A 23,336-nucleotide genomic window follows, 5' to 3' on the forward strand; every position below is an offset into this window, starting at 1 on the left:
ATAAAAATGACCACTTCAGCTACTATTATTGCTAATTTTATTTTGTAAAATTGTTCAGGGTGACTTAACATTCAAATCCAATTCAGCACACATCATATAATACATAAAAATTACCAATGGGAAAACTGTTTTAAAAGCAAAACACAAAGCTAATGCCTTCCAAATCATTTGGAAGTAGAGATAGGGGAGAAATTAATATGAATTCATCTAGTTTTGTGCTTGGAACTAAAATGCAAATTAAAAATCAGCCATCCTATAAAATTCATGCCTCTCCAAATTTGGCAGCTCACTTTTCCAATAGAAAAGTGCTAAATTTCACATCATAGAAAAATAACACAAATGCATTTTGTTAGAGAAAGCTGCCTGTAGTAATGTATATTAGATTAGCAAAATTTCATATGCAAATTGTGAAATGTTTATGCAAATGTTTTCCCCATAAATCTTAACACAATGAAGAAAAAAGGTGAACCGAATTTAAGACTCAACAGATAAGGGACTGAGAAAAACCAAAACTAACAGATTTATCCATCCTTACTTGAACTCATACAGAAAAAAACAAAACAATTTCCCTAAAACTAACCAAAGATGAGTCAATTTTATTTACTTAGCTGTGGTTCCAAATTCAGGAGAATCCTATAGAAAAGCATTTCAAATGCCTGCATATTCATTTTTTGGCATTGCAGCGTAACATAGTTAATTAAATGTGTGATCTTAGTCTTCATGGCTTATAAACCAGGCTGAACATATAAACATAGCAAACTGCATGTTATGTAACAAAACATAATAAAGATAAACCTAGTTTTATCTGTTGTGCAAAACCAGCTACTTTCTCATTAATTCTTAGCAACCTAATTAGCAATAGCAATAGCACTTCAACTTATATACTGCTTCACAGGACTTTACAGCTCCTTCTAAGCGATTTACAAGGTCAACCTATTGTCCCCAACAATCTGGGCCCTCATTTTACCAACCTCGGAAGGATGGAAGGCTGAGTCAACCTTGAGCCAGTGAGACTCGAACTGCCGAACTCAGACTAGGGGTGACATGATAGCAGTGTTCCAATATCTCAGCAGCTGCCAGAAAGAAGAGGGAGTCAAGCTATTCTCCAAAGCACCTGAGGGCAGGGCAAGAAGCAGTGGGTGGAAACTAATCAAGGAGAGAAGCAACTTAGAACTAAGGAGAAATTTCCTGACAGTTGGAACAATACTGACTGGGTTTACACATTAAGTTGTAATACCACCTATCTGTTGGGTTTTATGTGTTCTGTAAATCAAGTCGATGTGATCTGTAAACCTTGATACATGGCTTGAACCTAGTCATTTATGGTTAATTGAGTACCTAGACTTTGATTCTGGGAAAAGTGGAAGGAAAGAGAAAAAGGACAACCAGCAGCAAAGTCAATGGACTAAGTTATAGTGGTGACAGTACACCATTATAAATCCCAGGTTGGGGACAGATCATCTTGCAGAAAATATATGTCATCACTAAGAGCTGATGCTGATGATGGCACAGAATGAATGAATGAATGAATCAAGCAATCAATCAATTAATCACGGTTAAGTCAGTACCTAGATTTTAATGCTAGGAAAGATGGAAGGAAAGAGAAGAAGACAATCAACAGCAAAGTCAATGGACTTTATTACAGTGGCAGTTTTGGTCACCACGTTATAAAAAAGATGTTGAGACTCTAGAAAAAGTACAGAGAAGATCAACCAGGATGATTAGGGGACTGGAGACTAAAACATACAACGAATGGTTGCAGGAACTGGGCTTGGCTAGTCTAGTAAAGAGAACCAGGGGAGACATGACAGCAGTGTTCCAATATTTGAGGGGCTGCCACAGAGAGGAGGGGGTCAAGTTATTTTGCAAAGCACCTGTAGGCCAGACAAGGAATAATGGATGGAAACTGAACAAGGAGAGATTTAACCTGGAAATAAGGAGAAACTTTCTGACAGTGAGAACAATCAACCAATGGAACAGCTTGCCCTCGGAAGTTGTGGAAGCGCCATCACTGGAGGCTTTCAAGAAGAGATTGGACTGCCATTTGTCAGAAACGGTGTAGGGTCTCCCGCTTGGGCGGGGGGTTGGACTAGATGACCTACAAGGTCCCTTCCAACTCTGATTATCTGTTTTTCTGTTCACCAGGTTGGGGACACATCATCTTGGAGAAAATCTATGTGGTCACCAAGAGTTGATGCTGCTGCTGCTGGCACATAATCAATCAATCAATCATGCTTAATTCAGTACCTAGGCTCTAATGTTAAGAAAGATGGAAGGAAAAAAGAAGAAGAGGATGACTAGCAGCAAAGTTGATGGATTCTAAGAGATTAGCATGCTTGAAAAGAAGGTTGCCTTCCGTGTTGTTTAATGAAACAAGAAGACATCCCACAAGGACAGCTTAAGCTACTTCATGAGCTGGCAAAACCCCAAGATCAGCAACGCAGGCAGATACACTCTCTTAATATTTCTCACCCTTTTACTTCGCACCCTCCTGAAACTAGAATTTTTTGGGTGGGTGGGGGAAGTGTCCAAAAGACATGCAATTATGCGATTCATCCAAATACAAATGTCCTGGATTTCTCAATGTTCTTTCAGATGTATTATTTAAAACCTGGACTTTTTTTAACCCACCTATTCCCGCTCTTTTATTAAGTGAGCATTTTTCTTCTTTAATTGGCTTGGTAAATTAACAGCTTTGCTACACGAATGAATTTTTTTTTTTGCTAAGGCCAGCATTCTACACCTGTAAAAAGCTCACAATTCATGGATTTGTACTTGGTAAGTCTCAACTTCTGCCAAGTGATAACTTGAAAACTGCTCAGTAAGCATTAGAGGGAAAGCGAAATATTCACCATTTCTGCCAAGAAAATTTGCTTTTTATGCTTTAGAGTTGCAAAATTCATTTTGGGGTGGGGGGCAATGAGCATTAAGAATCTTACCTAGGAAAGTTTTCTGACCTGTAGGATAATATTCATAGCAAAGGAATCTCTTTTTTTTATTTGTTGGAAATGAATTCTTCATCTGGAAATATGGGCTTTCTTTTTAACTACTAGCCGATAATCTGGTGTTGCCCGGGGATTCATTTATCCCAATCCTGTGTTAGACAGGAAAATTCTGTAGTCAGGACTCAGGCTGTTGCGCGGCATCGCAAGTCTATTCCTCTCCTCCGGAGTTTCTTGTCTATGCTGGTGTTTAATTTTTGTAGTGTTTGATTGCACTTGGCCAATCACCTGACATTTTTCTGGAGGGCTAAGAGGGAGCCCTCTTGTGGAGTACTGTGAAGCTGTTACCATGGCAAGTCCACTGTGCTATACAGTAGCAGCCATTTTAAGGCACACCCCCGCCCCCAGGGATGTTAGGGGTGTCTTATTCCCACAGTATTTGTTTCCAGAGGGTAAGTCATCTGTGTACCAAGTTTGGTTGAAATTGCTCAAGGCGTTCCAAAGTTATGTTAGAACATCCATCCATCCATCCATTTATATAGAGAGAGGAGGAGGAGGAGGAGGAGAAGGAGGAGATTTGTTGCAGAATATGAAGAGTAGGAAGAAATCCTTTTACACTTCAGCTTCCATCCTATGTTTAGATGGTTCTGTCACTTAATATCTCTTTTACCCCAATATGGCAGAAATAAGCTGTTGTAGAACAAATATGAGACTTATTAACTACAGCTTAATTTTTATTTTGTCAGAGCAAAACAAACAAAAAACAACAAGCCATCATATCTAAAGGGGTATCTGAAGAGTCCCGAAATCAATTACTATATTTCCTCTGAAAAAAAAAAAAAGAGCTATTTTCTTCTCCTGCCTTTTACACTTAAGACCACTCTGCCCTTATTTTGGGCTCTAAACAGTCTAGAAGCCTCTAACACCTTTAAAGTTGGCCCTGGGGCACAGGAGAGTTCTTATCTTGTAGGAAGGAGCACTAAAGGACAGGGAACTGCACATTTTCACATGCTGGGTGCTATCTTGTGAATGTTTATAATGGTTCAGGGTCCAGAAAGCAACATTAAAAAGTTATAATGTGATGATCTCAGACATCACCGTTGATGTATTGGCTGGCATGGCAGTTCCTTATTTTGGTGACATCAATATAAGAAACAGAGTCCCAGAGCAATATTTCTCACTGACCAATCAACCGACAGATTTTCCCTGCTCCTTCCCTTCTCTGCCTCCTCTGTTTCTCTTCAGTTGCTGCTGATTTCTGCACACATTGCCACCAAGAAAACCACTCAACCACAACATTTTTCTGCTTTCCAAACCACTTCTACCCGAAACAACTGGGCTTTGCTCCATTTTTTTTCCCTAAAATAAGTGTATGCCAGTCCCCATCTGGATCAAAACAGCTTCATTTTGTTCCATATACAAGCCAAACTACAAAAATACCCTTTTCAGTCTGGCCATGGTCCACTAAAACCAGCTGTTTCATGCATACAGAGTTCTGCACATGCCTACTCGTCTCCCTCCTTACCACAATGATTCAAACCAACTTTCCTCAAACATATGTTCTCCAGATGTTTTGGGTTATAACCTCCAGGATACAATGATCATAGTGATCAAAGTGTTACACATAATTTAGACCCACAAATCTGGAAAAGACCATGTCTGGGTAAATTATCTCAAGGCTAGCCTAGAATTGTTGTTGAGTGATGCTCCCAATTTCCCTGCTTGCGGGTTGCCATGCATTCAGCTTGATCTTCACATTGTTGTAGTTCCTCTGTGGTTCAGATTCCTTTTTGCATTGGGCAGGTTTTGACCAGAATTAGAAGGTGTTGTTAGTAATCTTCCAATTTGACTTTGAGATCCTGGAGAATAATCTGGACAATCTGGAACTGCGCCGCCTGAGGTCCAATCTAAGCGTAGTACACAAAATTGTCTGCTACAACATCTTGCCTGTCAACGACTTCTTCAGCTGCAACCTCAATAATACACAGGCAAGGAATCAATACAAACTCAAGGTAAACCATTTCAAACTCGATTGCAGAAAATATGACTTCAGCAACAGAGTGGTCAATGCCTGGAATGCTCTACCAGACTCTGTTGTTACAGCCTCAAATCCTCACAGCTTCAACTTCAAATTGTCTACCGTGGACTTTGCCCCATTCTTTAAAGAGGTCTTTAAAGAGGGCGTGCATAAGTGCACCAGCGTGCCTACCAGTGGTGGGATTCAAATTTTTTTACTACTGATTCTGTGGGCGCGGCTTGGTGGCCGGGGCAGGGGAAGGATACTGCAAAATCCCCATGCCCTCCCCACCCCACTAACCTGATTTGCAGCTCCGGTCTCCTGTGCAGGGCAACAAAAGAAGACCCAGCCGATCAGCTGGGACTCGGGAGGCAGAGAATAGATGGGGTTGGCGGGGCCAGTCAGAAGTGGTATTTGCTGGTTCTCTGAACTATTCAAAATTTCCATTACTGGTTCTCCACAACTGGTCAGAACCTGCTGAATACCACCTGTGGTGCCTACCGTTCCTGTCTCATTGTCCCCATTTATCTGTATTTACTTCCTTTGTTCATATTTATGTTCATACCTATACATGTTTGGCGAACAAATAAAGTAAAAATAATCACCAACGATGCAGAAACTAAATCAGAATAATTTCGCTTTTTTTGAAGGACATCATCCTGGCAGCACATTCCTTAATGTCTGCTTCTGTGTGAATCTTAGGTCCTTGGAACGGAAACACCAAGGCCAGGATTGTGCTCTTTCCTTTGTACTTCTTATCTCTGCTCTGCAGTCGGTAAGCAGCCTGCATTTTTCTCAATCTGCTGCCCCCAAATACAGCCCTGTGTCCAATTAAGAACTGCCCTTTCAATACGTTCCCAGCTTAGCTTCTCTCGCTATCTTCACAGGGCTGGTACAAAAGCTTCCTTGAAGTTCAACTACATTGAATTTCCAGACCTTGCTCCTCAGAGAGTCCTTGATTGTTGCTCTGAAAAGATTTTTCTGTGCATGACCTCCTCATTAGAAATCCTTTGACTAACTCTAACCACTTGCAGGGAGACGTGATCACAGCCTTCGCAAGGATCTGTCACAGTAGAGGATGTTCAGGTAGAAGCAGTGTGGCTGCTTCCCACTTTGTTCTTTCATTATATATAATGGTAATTTATTTTGGTTTCCTTTAAAAAAAAAAACACCACAATTTTCCTAACTGACTGAATGTTAACTCTTTCTTAATGGAAGCTCAGTTGCCATGGTTTGAAGAGCCAATTAGAAACAGATTGTTTTCATTTCAGGTGAAGATTTTATCGCCAGCAAAAATTTTCTCCATCCAAAAGAGATCTAATAGAGACCTCATTGCTTTCAATTCTTTTGTCTTCAAGGAGTTCAGATATTGCAGATACTGGATTTGAGTGTTTTCTCTGTTTCTTCTTTCCATTCTGTAAATTGGATCCTGGCTGGAAAGTTATCCTGCCTTAGAACCCACACAGCTTTTAGTCTCTTTAATCCATCAGTGGATGGCTGGGAAATTCTGGGAGTTGAAGTCCATACACATTAAAAGTTCCCAAGGTTGAGAAGCACAGCTTTAGTCATTTCCCATAAATCTGCTGTGGATAAATGATCTCGCTCAGCATAGATTGTACTATATTTAGGGACCCAATCCTTCATCCAGTAATGGATGACACATTTCTAGAGAGAGGAGAGAGGAATGGGAAACTAACAGGCAATAAATGGGGAGAAGAAACTCTTTGCTCATGTCCCATCACTTCTGTCTAGCCATTTATTCTTTACCTTGCAGTTATCCAAGGTCAGGTGGATCTTCATATTTCTATCAGGTACTCACTGATGGCAGCATGCACAAAAATGAACATTTCCTTCCTTCAAGTTGATGGATCATGTTCCTTACTAACAAAAGGAACGTGTTAAATGGTGTACTGGGTCTCAAAGTGGAGACACTCTACACTGTGTATCACATGCATTCTTTTAATTCCAGCAGTTTAATGACTGCTGTTTTACCCACAAGAGGGGCAGTCCTCTAGTCATTAGTGATATTGTAACATGGCCTGTTATAATATCACTGATGGCTGGGCAAGCCATGTTGCAAGGTGGCCAGACCATTGCATCCCTAAACAGCTCCTCTATGGTGAGCTGTCTCAAGGAAAGCGATTGCATGGGGGGACAAAGGAAATGATACAAAGATACATTGATACATTTTCCCACCACCTGGGAAACCCTGATACAAGATCGATTGACATGACTCACCTTGATCCACCAAGGATGCCAGACATCTGAAGACAGAAGAACAACCACAGCACAAGAGAAGCGAGCTCTCCGCAAAGTCAGAGCTGCAAATGCTGCAACTATGCTGCCTGACATGCGGTAGAACATTCTGTGTCTGTATAGGCCTTACCAGCCACCTGCAGATATATCGTGGACAGCCCACAAGCCATTAGATGTCAAGGTCCTCTTCAAACACGATGGACGAACATCCTCCTCCTCCTTAGTGATATTGCCAGTTTACTTCTCTTCCAGTTTCTTTCCAGGTGCAATTCAAGGTGCTGTGGTCACCTTTAATGTCCTATATGGCCCAGGATCAAGTTATCTAAAGGGGCCGCCTTTCCCTAAAGACATCCTACCAGGTCAGATAGGGCAGTCACTATCCTTGCCCCATCCCCTAAATATTGCCAACTGTTGGGAGCTAGAAAGTGTGCCTTTTTCAGGGCATCCCCTGCCCTATGGAACCTGCTGCCCCCAGAAATTCAACAGAGGCCTCCATCCTTTTAGCCTTCTGGAAAAACTTTGAAGATCCTACTTTTCTCCCAAACGCTGAGATAAGATTAGATAGCTGTATATTACAAGATTGACCTTTTGCCAGGTATTTGTTGTTCTTAATGTTTTAATCTGTTTAGTTGTATAGTTTTAATATGATTTTAGATATTGTTTTAATTTTTGATTGGGAGCTGCTCACAGTTAGAAGGTGAGCAACTATATAAATGTTTTAAATAATAAATTAATAAATCTCCTCGTTCCGTGATTGTACCATAGATGGCTGCAGGAAGGAAACCTATTGGGTAAATATGTTCAGGTTTTGTTCAGGTTTTGTTGAGTTCAACATCTAGTGTCTGCTGGGAAATATCACATTGGTGGTTTTTTTTAACAGCAATCTAGAAGAATTTTGCCATTGCCTTTGTTATAGCTCCTCAGAGTGAGTGAAAATATACAACAATTTGCAAAATATTACCACAGTAAGTCAATGAGAGTCACTTTGGTTAAAGCACCAGGATAAAAACTGAACAACTGGGAGTTCTAGTCCCATTTTAGGCATGAAACTTTCTAGGCTAGCCTATAGCACTGAGGTTTCCATGTGATCTTCTATTCAAGCATTAACCAAGCCTCCTTACATTCCCCCCACAACAATAATCAAAGTTGGCTAGGTGTTATCATCTGCGATGATTTACATTCTAGAATCCTTTGCAGCTGAAGTTGTGGGACATAGTGAAGAACCCTCTATTGGCAGATCTAATCACGTCATTTAGCAAGTTATGGGGTAATAGAGCAATATTAGATGTAAAGCTTGTTAGTCTCTGTAGGGCAGGTGATCCATTTTCTTTCTGTTTCACCAAGTGGTGGTTCTTCATGTAACTGCTGAAGGGACAATTTGGATAGGCACCCAATATTAAAACTAAATAGCTATAGCACTTAGACTTATAGACTGCTTCACAGTGCTTTACAGCCCTCTCTAAGTGGTTTACAGTGTCAGCATATTGCCCCCAACCATTTGGCTCCTCATTTTACCCACCTTGGAAGGATGGAAGGCTGAATCAGCCTTGAGCCTGATGAGATTTGAACTGCCAAATTGCAGTCAGCCGGCAGTCAGCAGAAGTGGCCTGCAATACTGCATTCTAACCACTGCGCCACTGTGGCTCATAGTAGGTATGCCCCATATATATATTGCACACATGCATGTGTATGTATATATAAATAAAACCATAAGAATTTCCACAGACAATTGGGGAGAAGGAAAGAAACAAGAGCTTGTTTCAGATACAATTTTAAAAAGAAAGAAAAGCATCTTGACTTTCTCCTCATTTTCTATTGAGAGACAACATTTATCACTGTTTCCACAGATGTCAACAGCCAGATCCAGATGCCAAGGGCTGGAATGCTTCCAGCAGTAGTATCTGGGCCTGATCCTGGCTCTTTGCCTGCTAGTGTTTGCTGACACTAAGCAGGTGGCCAAGGAGCTGCTTCAAGGCTACTGTGGGAAATGGATTTTCAAGAACTGTTAGGATGTGGTCTAGCTGGGGAGAACTGTACCAACATGTAGACCTGCCTACTCACAGCACAAGGGCATGCCCACAGTTTGGGATAATTCTGATGGGGACTTACTTAATGTACTGGAAAAAAGATGTGGTACTGAGCTTGTGATATCTTTCAGAAGGGAGCTAATGTTGCAAAATCTAGCAGTCTCCTCTGATTATATGCATATAGTAATATGATGGTGAGTTTTTCTCTTTTCTCTTTTCAAAACAAAATGAAGGGACCATGGTTGGTTAATTCAGATTGTAATCTGGCCAGCTCATGCCATCTTCCATCATTCAACAGGGAGGAAACGTGACAAGGATAAAAAGTGAAAACAAAGAAATGGAGTGAAAATAGAAACAAATCTTGCATTAAGAACATTATTTTCAGAGAGCTCTTAGGCATGGCTGAACCAGTTTTATCCCAAAATATTACCTGTGAAAATAGGACATTTCAAGGCCTTTGCATGAGTCACATTGTGTGCTGTTTATTATCTGTTTTCAGTTATTTTCTATGATTTGCAGTTTGAGCTCCAATTATTATTTTTTTTAACCAAGAGATCCCTATTGAGAGGTTCCAAACAGAGATTGCGGTGACATGGTTATGACACCAGTGTCACTTGCGAAACTAAATTTGACTCGATTAGGTCACCACAAAACCAAATCAAAATAAAGAGTAGAACAGTTGCACAGATCCTGAACTGTCTTCCAAATCGCACCAGAAATTTACCTGATATTTCAAAGCTACTATAAATGAAAAGGACTTTTTCTTTGTTCTCTTTGAGGAATAAACATCGAGTCATCTTTCACAAGAGATTTCAGAACAACCATGAAAAGAGCAATTCACGTTTATACCTTGGGGCTTGCTATATTTGTGGAAAGGCTTATACATCCTTGACCAAACTGCATGTTTCAGTAAATCTCTACATGAACAGAAGCTAAAACAAGTTTTATATCAGTGTTTTTCAATCTTGGCAAATAATGTCCATGCAGTCCATGCAGCCCAGTCCGGCCCAATCCAGCTAGCCCCACTGAAGCTAAGCAATCAATTTCATATCTATCTCCCTGGAAGAAAGCATGGAGACATCTGGAAAAGGGACTCGTCGAGTATATAAAGAATTCTTTATGCAGCCATGCTGGTTTCATCTGAGATCTCTTGTTTTTCCTGTCTCAGTGGTATTGTGGTAGCCTGGACATTTATAATATCATTTTTCAAAGTTTCCCAAATATCTTGAGTTGGTTTCCCCCTTAGGATTTCCATCCGTGGAATTGTTCTTAAACTCTCTCTAAATTTGTTGAAGTCAGCTCTCTTAAAGTCTAAGCCACTTGTCTGGAATTATATTATAAGGTCTCCTGCTTTTGTACTGTAGGGGGTTGGATTAGAAGACTCCCAAGGTCCTTTCCAATTCTGTTATTCTGTTATTCAAAATAACAGGGGGATACCTTATACTATTCCAGACAAATGGTTGTCCTGTCTCTTCTTAGAAGCCTCCAGTGATTAGGCACTCACAACTTCTGAGAAGGCAGGCTGTTCCACTGGTTAATTATTAGGAAATTTCTCCTTAGTTCTAAGCTGCTTCTCTCCTTGATTAATTTCCATCCACTGTTTCTTCTGGTGCTTTGGAAAATAGGTTGACGCCCTTCTTCTTTGCGGCAACCCCTCAAATATAGGAACACTACTGTCATGTCACCCCTAAATCTTCTTTACACTAGACTAGACATATCAAATTCCTGCAACAGTCCTTCATATATATTTAGACTCCAGTCCCCTAATCATATTTGTTGCTCTTTTCTGCATTCTTCCTAGAGTCTCTACATTTGTTTTATAATATGGTGACCAAAACTGGATGCAATATTCTACATGTGGTCTTACTAAGGCTTTATAAAGCAATACTTTTGATTCTATGATATTCATGTAATCTTGATTCTGTGTGCCTTGGGTGCAAATCAAACCAGAAGTCACCCATAGCAATTTTTTAACCCAAGTCTCCTCTTTCGAAATGGTTCTGGTTGACTTGTTCACATTTAAACTCTGCTCATTAACAACTTCTGGATTTTACCTACAGAATGACTTAAAAGCTGTCATAAAAGAGGCTAATCTATAATTTCTTAGACACAGCAGGGCCAGCTGCTCTCTTCCAACCCTTGTCATCTCCTTAATCCCTTTTTAATAATGCCTCTTTTACCTTTATGAAGTGCAGCTGAGCTTTTAGAAGCAACATTGTTCTTTATATCAATCATGGGGTCTCTGTGTTTTGTGGGTGGATGACTTCTATTTTACTTAAAGGATGTAGATATATACCCATTCCCCAAATTGTCAAACAATAAAAAAAAATTCTCCCTGTTTTCCCTTTTCTCTTTCTCACTGACCTAGATGACAGGAAATCCTATCCTGCACCTGGCCCACAGCTTTAAAATTAGATTTAACACACATGTAAAAAAATGCAGTGAACTTTTAAATATAAATCAGCCCCCTCCTTCTGGTTGTCTCTTAACCACATACCTTCAAAGAAATTATATTTTTGCTCCCAGCAAATTACCTAGGAGAAAAAAAAATGACAAGAGTAATCTATTTTTTTCACAGCTGGTCGGTTGGCCAGAGTTTCTCATCAAGGCATACATGCTGTTTGCTTCCCAGATGGACAGCCTGGATGAGTAACAAATCCTCAGAGCCCGGGACACAAGGTAGAAATTATGCTGCTAGTGCTTCTCATTTTACACAGGTCTTGCACATTGGTAATTGCAAATGGCCGCCTTCCAATTAAGACCTGCCGGGATAGGATCCTCTGTCTTGTCAGAATGGCTCCCATTAAGGTCTCAGCTGGAATTAAAATGAGAGATTTGGAATAATTACAGGAAACTTCTCTCTCTCTCTCTCTCTCTCTCTCTCTCTCTCTCTCTCCCCCTCCCTCCCTCCCTCCCTCCCTCTCTCTCTCTTAAAAAAACCCAGTAAGGAAAGGAAATCAAATCATGTAACTCCAAGGAACGAAAACCACTTCACCTCTAATGGGAAAATGTGGTAGATTGGAAACTGTCCATGTAATTGTTGGTAAGGGAGGGGAAAAAAATCTAATTTGTGAAAGGGGGCAGGGTATGGATTTATTGTTTTTTTCAAAAAGGGATAGGATATTTTTAAAATGTACCTGTGAGGATGAAATTTCAATTGCTTTTATTTTCCTTCTACCTTTGTTACAGTTAGGGGTTTACACTTCTGGGAGATGTAAAAGTAAAGAAGTCCCCCGTGGATTTTCTTCTGCTATTCATTGCTGATTATAGGGGGCAGTGTTCATTTCAGCTTGATGCCACAGAACGCTGTTACCTTTGGGAGAGGAATAGGGTACAATTTTTTTTAAATTTGTCAATTGCTTACAAGATAATAGGCATAAGTAAAAACATAGTTATGAATACATGGATACATATAAGAAAAATAAAAAATATATAAAAGAAACAACAGGACAGGGACGGTAGGCACATTGGTGCGGTTATGCACGCCCCCTACAGACCTCTTAGGAAAGGGGTGAGGTCAATAGTAGACAGTTTAAGGTTAAGGTTTTTGGGGTTTGGAGAAGAAACCACAGAGTCAGGTAGAGTATTCCAGACATTGACCACTCTGTTGCTGAAGTTGTATTTCCTGCAATCAAGTTTGGTGAGATTAACCTTGAGTTTGTATCTGTTGTTTGCTCTTGTGTTGTTATGGTTGAAGCTGAAGTATTCATTGACAGGCAGGACATTGCAATGTATGATTTTATATACTATACTTAGATCGGACCAAAGGCAGCGTAGTTCTAGGTTTTCTAGGTCTAGAATTTCAAGTCTGGTGGCCTAAGGTATTCTGCAATGAGTAGAGGAGAGGAAAACTCTTCTTGTGAAATATTTCTGGACTTTCTCAACTGTGTTAATATCAGATATGTAACGTGGGTTCCAGACTGATGAGCTGTATTCGAGTATTGGTCTAGCAAATGTTTTGTATGCTCTAGTTATTAGTGTAATATTACCAGAGAAAAAGCTACGTAAGATTAGGTTAACAACTCTTAACGCCTTTTTGGCTATGTAGTTTGTACATATGTATGTAATTTAAATAGAGAAGCAAGGTGTGGATTAATTGGCCCGAATGCCAGCCATGCAACTCAATTGAAGGACATTTATTTTGTTAGAATTCCTCGGCCCTGTTTCAGGAAGTTGCAATTTCTGCAGCTGTTTGTGCAACTGATTGTGTTACTAATGATTTTTTTTTTTGAGGAGCGGGATTCCTTCCTGAGAGATACCAGACGCCAAAGTAATGACCCTTGTTATTAGATGCAGAGCAATCGTAACTGTGCAGATCTAAGCATCATGTTTGTCAAGGCCATCCATCTGATACTTCCAGAAGCTGCCAGACAGAACCTGCTCTTTGGTCACTTCTTGACTGTGCCCTGATTGCTTTACAGTGCTAGTGAGGGATGGTGGTCTTTTAACAATTCCATAATTCCTTGTGGAGTGGAGTCTTGAATGGAGCTGAGTGTTTACTGGCCAGATGCCCTTCCTGTCGCCAATGTGGGGTTTTTTCCCCAGCAGATATATTCTCAGTGTGCCCAGAGGGAGAAAAATCTGCCTCTACCTAGGATCAAACTCACAGCCTCCTGATTGTGAGATGAGAGCTCCACCTCTAGGCCACCGCCCCACTCACGTGTTATCAGTTCAATGTCTATGGTTATTATGTCCATTGTTATCAGTTGCTTCCTCCCCTTTCAGCCCCTTTCATGCCTTTTACCTGTCAACTGGTACAATTTCTGAACTTGAGTTTAGCACTCTTTCAGAGGCATGCTATCTATAGCTGTGTTAAGAAATCGTCCAACTGATAGGTCACAGATACAGATGAAAAATTGCACCAAGCAGGACTATAGCAAGAGGTCTCTCTATTTTCACTTTATGTCTACCTTAATAGTATCATCTGTTAAGCCATCTGACAAGTGGCTAAACCCTCTGCTCCATATCACCTTAAGGAAAGTGATGATTGTTGTTTTCCCACTGGGAGGTGATGCTTTGGAGATAGGTATAAGATATAGATAGCTGCAGATGGTAGATGTAGAGATATATATAGATGTACAGAGATAGATAAATATAGAGATGAGATAGAGATAGAGAGATGTAAAAAGATAGATAGACAGATATAGAGACATAGATAGAGAGATACAACAGAGAGACAGAAAATAGAATATGAATAGCAAAGGTCAAATCTACTGAAATCAGAGCAGGAAGACTACCAGAAGGAACTATATTTGCTTAGATCAGTGTTTTTCAACCTTGACAACTTTAAGAAGTGTAGATTTCAACTTTCAGAGTTATCCAGCCAGCATGCTGAACAGGGAATTGTGGAAGTTGAAGTCCACACTTCTTAAAGTTGTTGAAGTTAGAAATATTGACCTAGATTGTAGATTATTAGTGTTGGGTTGAAACACTCAGCCATAAATTTTGGGCTGGAAGGACTTGGACCTGTGCAGAAATGGATATTCCCAAAGCACAAGACTCTCAGAACGTCTGATTTATACTGTAAGCTTTATTAGGAAGAAAGTGTAAAAGCATAAAAATTCTAAAAAAATATTATTCTTTCAAATGAGAATTCTATATATAGGCACCTTAAAATGGCAAGATTCCATTTGTTTGCCTTTTCTTGTGCTCCTTTGGTGTTTCTTTGGTGAAAGTGCGGCTGTCTGTAGAATATTTTTGGAAACAGCGACCAGTCTTCTCATTAATATGAGAACCAGCTCTCACACTACAAGGACAAAAATATCCCTGTTAGATTGAATGAATCATGTGGTGGAACTTCAGAACCTTAAATTTAACAAAGAGCAGATTTCACTGCTAATATGATTATCAAAATCAGAGTGAAGGGAGTGTAACCTGGCATAGTAACAATGAAGGAAAATATTTTCCTTTTCTTAGGATAGGTGAGAGAAAGAATGACATAATTGACACAATGATATGGCTACAGAAAGTGGAGAAATAAATAGGTTGCCTATTTGTTATGAATCCTTCCCTCTGTGTGGGGCGCCAGGTACACTGCTACAGTTACTTATAAGCTATTATTATTGCTTAATGAGATGGCTGCTAATTTACAGCAGATGACACGATCATCATCGCAGTCAAAGCATGATCAACAATCACTAGGACATTATTAACACAAGGAAAAAAAGTCCACATTTTGTTCCTTCTTTGCTACTGTTAGCACAAATGGCTCTGGGATAATTAAGGGAAAAATGTTAATGAGCTTGCATGTTTTGATTTTGTGGTGGGATTTCTATGAACACTGAGAGAATTAATTGGTCTCACCATTCAAATCTATTAGCACAGGGATAAATAATCTTAGTTTTTAATTGAGAACGAAGAGAAGAAGATGTCTGGATTATACTCACTTCTCCCCAACAAACGGTTTGGTCAAAGAAAAAGATATTGAAGAGCTAATTATAGGTTTTTTTATATCAGGAAAAGAGAACAAACGTCAGGATTTTAAGCCCCTGCCCTCGAAACCTCACTGTTTATGCGCCAGGCAAATACAGCAAGCCATCTAATGCTGAAGTGAAATCTGCCTTTTCATTTCCCAAACGTTTTCTGCACCTGCAAAAGAGGCGTCTGTTTTTCCACCATTTAGCTTCCAAGCAATCTAGCCTAGAATTAAGGATAAATTTCCTGTCGGCTGAGAATCATTAATCATTGGAATGACTTGCCTCTCGAAGTTCTGGGGGCTCCATCACTGGAGGTTTTGAAGAAGAGACTGGACAGCCACTTGTCTGAAATAGTATAAGGCAGTGGTGGCAAACCTTTTTCGGCTCCCATGCTGATAATTGTGTTCGCACTCGCGTGCCAGCACCCAGAAGGCAATGCGTGCTGGGGCCCCCCACCCCCTGCGCATACGCACGTGATCCCCCACAGTGCGCTGCACATCTGCGCATGAATGCATGATCCCCTTGCTGCATGCCGCTCGTCTGCACATGCATGTGCAATTACCCCCATGCGTGGCACATTTCTGCACATGTGCGCACAATTACCCCATGCGCCATCCATCTGTGCATCTCTGCACATGCGACCCCCAGTGCATGCTGTGTGTCTCTGCGCATGTGTCTCCTGCACCCCCTACCACCCATGCATACTGCCAGATACCCGACAATCAGCTGTTGGGTGGCGGTGGTACGCACACATGCGCAGTGGGGCTCTTCTGGGTGAGCTCTCGCGTGCTGGGGGAAATGGCTCTGTGTGCATGTGTGCCATAGGTTTGCCATCACGGATATAAGGAGGATGGACTAGAACAGGGCACCCCAAACTTGGCAAGTTTAAGACTTGTGGACTTCAACTCCCAGAATTCCTGAGCTAACATGACTGGAGGAGGAATGCTGGGAGTTGAAGTCCACAAGTCTTAAAGTTGCCAAGTTTGGGGACCCCTACACTAGAAGACTGCCAAGTTCCCTTCCAATGTTGCTATTCTGTACAGGTAGTCCTTGACTTATGACCAACATTTTCTGATGTTAAATGAGACATTTGTTAAGTGAGTTTCGGCCCATTTTACGAGCTTTCTTGCCACACTTGTTAAGTGAATCACTGCAGTTGTGAAGTAAATAACAGAGTTGTTAAGCGAATCTGGCTTGATTCACTTGATTCATTGACTTTGGTTGTCAGAAGGTCACAAAAGTGAATCACATGACCCCAGGATCTTACCACCATCATAAATATGAGTCAGTGGCCAAGCTTCCAAATTTTTATCACATGACCACAGGGATGCTGTAATGGTCATACATGTAAAAAACAGTAGTAATGTGATGTTGTAACTTCAGATGGTCACTAAATAAACTGTTGTAAGTTGAGGACTATCCATATTCTGCTAAGCCAGTTAGTAGTAATACAGTAGTAATGTGATGTTGTAACATCAGATGGTCACTAAATAAACTGTTGTAAGTTGAGGACTATCCGTATTCTGCTAAGCCAGTTACAACCTACCTCCTATCTATGCAGCTATCTGTCTGTCTGTCTGTCTGTCTGTCTGTCTGTCTGTCTATCTATCTATCTATCTATCTATCTATCTATCTATCTATCTATCTATCTATCTATCCAGCTATCCAGCTATCTATATCTATATCTATATATCTCTATCTCTATCTCTATCTCTCTCCCTCTCTCTCTCCCTCTCTCTCTCTATCTATCTATCTATCTATCTATCTATCTATCTATCTATCTATCTCTGTCTCTGTCTCTGTCTCTGTCTCTGTCTCTGTCTCTGTCTCTGTCTCTGTCTCTGTCTCTGTCTATCTATCTATCTATCTATCTATCTATCTATCTATCTATCTATCTATCTATCTATCTATCTATCTATCTATCTATCTATCTATCTATCTATCTTGCCCATGTGCAGAGCCTTATATGTCTCACAACTGAGCAACATTTTGTTCGATGTCCAAGTATGAGAAGACCAGGGGTGGGATTCAACCGGTGTTATTACTGGTTTGGTGCGTGCACACGCGCTTTGCGCACGTGCACACCAGACACATGCTGTGTGTGTGTGTAAAGCATTTGCAAAATGCCGGACAGCTGACAAGTGCTGCACGCGGGTGCACAGCGTTTGAAAATTCCTGCTTTTTCAACCTCAGCTGTGCCTCGCAAAGCAGCTGAGGATGAAAAAGCAGGAAATAAAAGGACAGCCAAGAGCCCAGGTGGGCCAAACAAATGAACAAACGGTCATCGCAGTTTAATTGGTTCTGTGTCTGCTGCTCTTCAGAGCTACCGGTTCTATCAGACCAGACCGAACCAGTAGCATCCCACCCCTGGAGAAGACCCTTTTGAATCTGAACTTTGTCTTCAGGGATTTTAGCAATCTCCCCCGCTGCAAGCTTTAACTCATCTGCAACTTCTATGACCTCTCTGTTATTCCCTCACCTCTCCCTGTTCAAAATTTCTTTTGAACTACTCTTGGAGCCAAACATCTCAATAACAACAGCGACAAAAAAATCACAGAGAAAAATAATAAAGAAATTCACAAATGTCCAGATAAAGCAGAAAAATCCTCTTCTGCAAATATTGGCAAAGCATCAAGTGCCAGTAAGCGAATGGCTTTAACTAAACAAAACACAAATGTTTTGTGTTTTGGGGCAACAGAACCGAAGATCAAAGATAAGATTGTCTCCCTCCACAAATGGGATTGGAGCCAAAGCTGGAACAGACACCGTGCCTTTAGCGCACTTCCAAAAGGCGAGCTTCCTTTTCACAGTAATAAAATACATGAATAGAAATCCACAAATAACCAGTAGTCATTGCATTTCATTTTAAACCATTCAAAGTTGTTGTTTTTAATTCCAGCGCATCTGAGTATCCCAATCTTAGTGGGACGTTTTATTGTCACACAAAAAGCCCAGAAACCTTTTCTGACTTTAAGCCCAGCAGGCGGAGCGGGTGCTCTGTGAATGTGCCCTAACAAATTATCTCTGGTTTATTAGTTATGGCAGGAACTGAAGCCAATATCATCCTTGCCAGACATACAGCACTTGGCTCCCTGGGTTACAGCAATCTTTGGGTTTTCATGTGCCATGAACTAAGGTCCCTGCTGCTGACTTTAATGGCCTTCAATTGACTTGAATCTGAGCAACTTCACTTAATTGCTTTGTGGAAATAGTCGTTAGTCACCTTCTATTTAACCACATTATATAACTCTGTACCTGCAGGTCATGTTTATGGGCTTTTAAAAATCTAGTCCCTGAAAGTCCTACTGTGTTTTTTTCCAATACTTGCAGCTATAATGAATGGCTTTGAAGCAGAAACTAAAATACGTCTTTGAGTGGGTTTTCTTGCCCAGGACTATAGATATCCGCTGAACACACATTGCACTTAAACCATATAATTAACAAACCATATAATTACAGTTCTGCGCAGCAACCGAAAATGGCAACATCTTATCCCAGTTTTCCTTAGCTATCCCTGAGTATATTGTACTGATTTACATGGCAACAAAAAGAGATTATTATTATTATTATTTAAAAAAAAATTTAAATGAAAACTGGTAAATGGGCTAGGTTGCGGTATGCTCCTGCTTTAATTTGCAGATTATTCTACATTTTCAAATGTAGCCGCAATAAAAGATGGAGCCATCGGAATTTTGCCACAAAAGGAAAAGCTGTTATTTTTAACCCCTTCCTGTCTCCATCAGAGCTTCAATTATGCATTTCCATCCAGATAGCACAAACAAAAACAATTAAGACTTGATAATTTAAGAAATCCCCAGGCTTTCTTTTAAAAACAGGTCAAATATTTTCCTTCCTTTCATTCACCTAGTTACTCCACAGAGTTTCCCTAAATATTTATCACTACTTTTTGGTGGCATTTGCCTTCCTCACTTTTTCCAAAATTCTTCATAAAAATATCAGTGTCAGCACCCGGGAAATCAGAAGATCCAGGCATTTCAAATGTGTATAAAGATTTATTGTGAATATAAACTCTACAAAAGTCTGAACTACTAACGGTCAAGGGAAATTAGCGTGAGTTAAGAATAGAAAGGAATTCAAGGTGGGCTGAGATCTCTTATGGGTGCTCAAGGCCTCATGACTGATGATCAGTAGTGGATTTTTTCCTACCGGTTCTATATGTGTGTGCACTTCGATTTCTTGCCTGGAGGCTGTTGTGCTAACAGCATTTTGCTGGACTACTTGCAGCCAGAGGCTGCTGAAGGTGTGTGTGTGTGTGTGACAGTGGTGGGATTCAAAATTTTTACTACCAGTTCTGTGGGTGTGGCTTGGTGGGCATGGCTTGGCTTGGTAGGTGTGGCTTGGCTTGGTGCATGGCAGGAGAAGGATACACTGGAAAATCCCCATTCCTTCCCCACCACACTGACCTGCTTTGCAGCTCCGTTCTCCTGTGCAGGGCAACAAAAGAAGACCCAGCCAATCAGCTGGGACTCAGGAGGTAGAGAATAGATGGGGGCAGGGCCAGTCAGAGGTGGTATTTGCTGGTTCTCTGACCTACTCAAAATTTCTGCTACCGGTTCTCCAGAACTGGTGAGAACCTGCTGAATACCACCTCTGGTGTGGAACGCTTTGCTCTGGGACTTGCCATAAACATGGGAGCATTTGAGGGAAAACTGGAGCAATAAAGGGGAGTTTGAACTTTCAGCTGACTGCATTGCCTCCGAGTCATTGCCCTGGGTCATCACAGTGGATTTGTTTTGCAATGCTGTCTGCTCAGCTTTCCTGTGCTGGAGTTCAAGGTCTGTGTTTGGTGTTTGGACCTCCAAATCAGTCATATAAGCCACTATGTACAAAACCACTGGTTGTCATATGCAGGCACTATTTTTTTCTCCACAGTGACATTAACCATTCAACTGTTGTAAATTGTTGAGCAATCAGTCATCATATAAGGATCAACCTATTCTCCAAAGTACCAGAAGGTAGGACAAGAAGCAATGGATGGAAACTAATCAAGGAGAAAAGCAACCCAGAACGAAGGAGAAATTTCTTGACAGTTAGAACAATTAATCAGTGAACAACTTACCTCCAGAGGTTGTGGATGCTCCAACATTGGGAGTTTTAAAGAAGAGATTGGGCAACAACTTGTCTGAGATGGTATAGGGTTTCCTGCCTGAGCAGGAGGTTAGACTAGAAGATCTCCAAGGTCCCTTCCAACTCTGTTATCCTAGCATTTGGCAGCTAAAAGATAGCCAAAATGGAGGACTTAATTATCCCATAGAAACATGTGTCTTGTCTTGTCTTGTCTCTATGATCCTCTATGATAGGCAGGTCCAGTGGCCTGGAGATGGAACTCTCGCCTCACAATCAGGAGGCTGTGAGTTCGACCCTAGGTAGAGGCTAATATTTGGAATAGGCTCTCCTGTTTGAGCAGGAGGGTTGGACTAGATGACCTTCAAGGTCCCTTCCAACTCTTATTCCATGATCTTTGAACACAAATTTAACTATTATTACTGTCCCCTCTAACTGAATCATTGTGGGATCACCAACACAATGGGATCACCAACAGTGAAGAAGTGCCAACGGTGGTACTTCTGAGCATAGGGTGTTGCATATTGACCACCTCTTAGTCATAAAGTTTTCAGCATAAGGTTTTAGTCCTAGTCATCAAGTTTACAGCAACATTAAATAAAATGAAGAAGGAATATGGAATCCATAGACTCTATGTCTTTTTCCCCAAGTTTTTTTATTTCAATCTAAACATACACAACAATACATTAACAGTGTGGCATCAATATATCATACATTTTAGTATAAGCAAAGTTAATAATACCAATCATATCTCTTAATACACATATTCACATTGAGTCATAATCCTTCACTGATTATTTTCAACATTTCAATACTCTCTCCTAATGCCAACCACCATATCAGTTAAACATACCCAGTAATTTCATTATTCAATTTCCTCCCCAATTTTTGTTTTTTGTTTTTTAAATAAAAAATTATCATTTGGCAAGCAATGTGGTTCCAGGTTTCACATCTCAATCATCGACTCTATTTCTTGAAGTGCACCTTTAAAAAAAAAGTTTCTACCATCTTTGTAGAAAAGACAATAGTACAAAAGTGTGTGGGAATGAGGTGGAGGGAGCTGGCTATCTAGAATTTTCCAAGCAAAGGTCAATGGTGCATTTTTCTGGAGTGAGCAGTTTATAGATTCCTACTCCTTGGCATCCCTTATCTTAGAAAAACAAATTAGGAAATGACACTGAAGAATCCCATATTTCCTCTATATCCTTCTCCCTGAAGCACTGTGGCTGGTGAATTCTAGTGAAATAATTACCTGTGAGTAGAGGCATAAAGCTTTCCTTTTCGATTTCTCCTGTGTATGGGAATTGCCTTATACGTAGGACTTGGGGAAAAATACATCAGGCATTGGAGATATGTTTCCTTTGTATGTTTATCCTTCCAAATGTTCAAAATTACCAAAAAAGCTTCAAATTTAAAGGAATCCCTCATCTGTTTGGATGTTTAACAGATTTAACAGATAATCAGAGTTGGAAGGGACCTTGTAGGTCATCTAGTCCAACCCCCCACCCAAGCGGAAGACCCTACACCATTTCTGACAAATGGCAGTCCAATCTCTTCTTGAAAGTCTCAAGTGATGGCACTCCCACAACTTCCGAGGGCAAGCTGTTCCATTGGTTGATTGTTCTCACTGTCAGAAAGTTTCTCCTTATTTCCAGGTTAAATCTCTCCTTATTCAGTTTCCATCCATTATTCCTTGTCTGGCCTACAGGCACTTTAGAAAATAACTTGACCCCTTCCTCTCTGTGGCAGCCCCTCAAATATTGGAAGACTGCTATCATGTCTCCCCTGGTCCTTCTCTTTACTAGACTAGCCATGCCCAGTTCCTGCAACCGTTCGTTGTATGTTTTAGCCTCCAGTCCCCTAATCATCCTGGTTGCTCTTCTCTGTACTTTTTCTAGAGTGTCAACATCTTTTTTTATAATGTGGTGAACAAAACTGGATGCAGTATTCTAGGTGTGGCTTTACTACAGTACTGCAGTACTAAGGCTTTATAGAGTGGTATTAATACTTCCCTTGATCTTGATTGTATCTCTCTGTTAATACAATTTAGGATTGCATTAGTTTTTTTGGCTGCTGCTGCACACTGCTGGCTTATATTTAGCTGGTTGTCCACTAAGACTCCAAGATTCCTCTCACAGTTACTGCTATTGAGCCTGGTTTCACCCAGTCCATATGTGTACTTTTGGCTTTTCCTTGCCTAAGTGTAGGACTTTACTTTTCTCTACATTGAATTTCATTTTGTTAGATATGGCCCAGTGTTCTAGTCTGTCAAGATCCATCTTGATCCTGAGCCTATCTTCTTGGGTGTTAGCTATTCCTGCCAGCTTAGTATCATCTGCAAATTTGGTAAGTTCCCCTTCTATTCCCTCATCTAAGTCGTTAATGAAGACATTGAAGAGTACTGGGCCTAAAACAGAACCTTGTGGCACCCCACTGCTTACTTCCCTCCATGTAGACTTAGACCCATTAAGGACTACTCATTGAGTTCGGTTTGCCAGCCAGTTGCGAGTCCATCTAGTGGTGGTGCTATCTATTCCACTTTTTTCTAGCTTACTAAGAAGTAGGTTGTGGTCTACTTTATCAAATGCCTTGC

At 40.6% G+C, this 23,336-nt stretch overlaps 1 long non-coding RNA gene across 1 annotated transcript in view; it reads left to right on the plus strand.

The window, feature by feature from the left end:
* Positions 1 to 16,023, plus strand: part of LOC148131984 (uncharacterized) — a 42,726-nt gene extending 26,703 nt beyond the window's left edge. The window contains exon 3 of the long non-coding RNA XR_015747235.1: positions 13,476 to 16,023. This is a non-coding gene — a long non-coding RNA (uncharacterized LOC148131984). The remainder of the gene's footprint in view (positions 1 to 13,475) is intronic.
* Positions 16,024 to 23,336: the final 7,313 nt, after the last annotated feature.

Source organism: Notechis scutatus, chromosome 2 (genome assembly GCF_049901735.1).
Source record: "Notechis scutatus isolate UNSWTSFEM ecotype Mainland chromosome 2, rNotScu1.2, whole genome shotgun sequence".
NCBI classification, from domain to species: Eukaryota; Metazoa; Chordata; class Lepidosauria; order Squamata; family Elapidae; genus Notechis; species Notechis scutatus.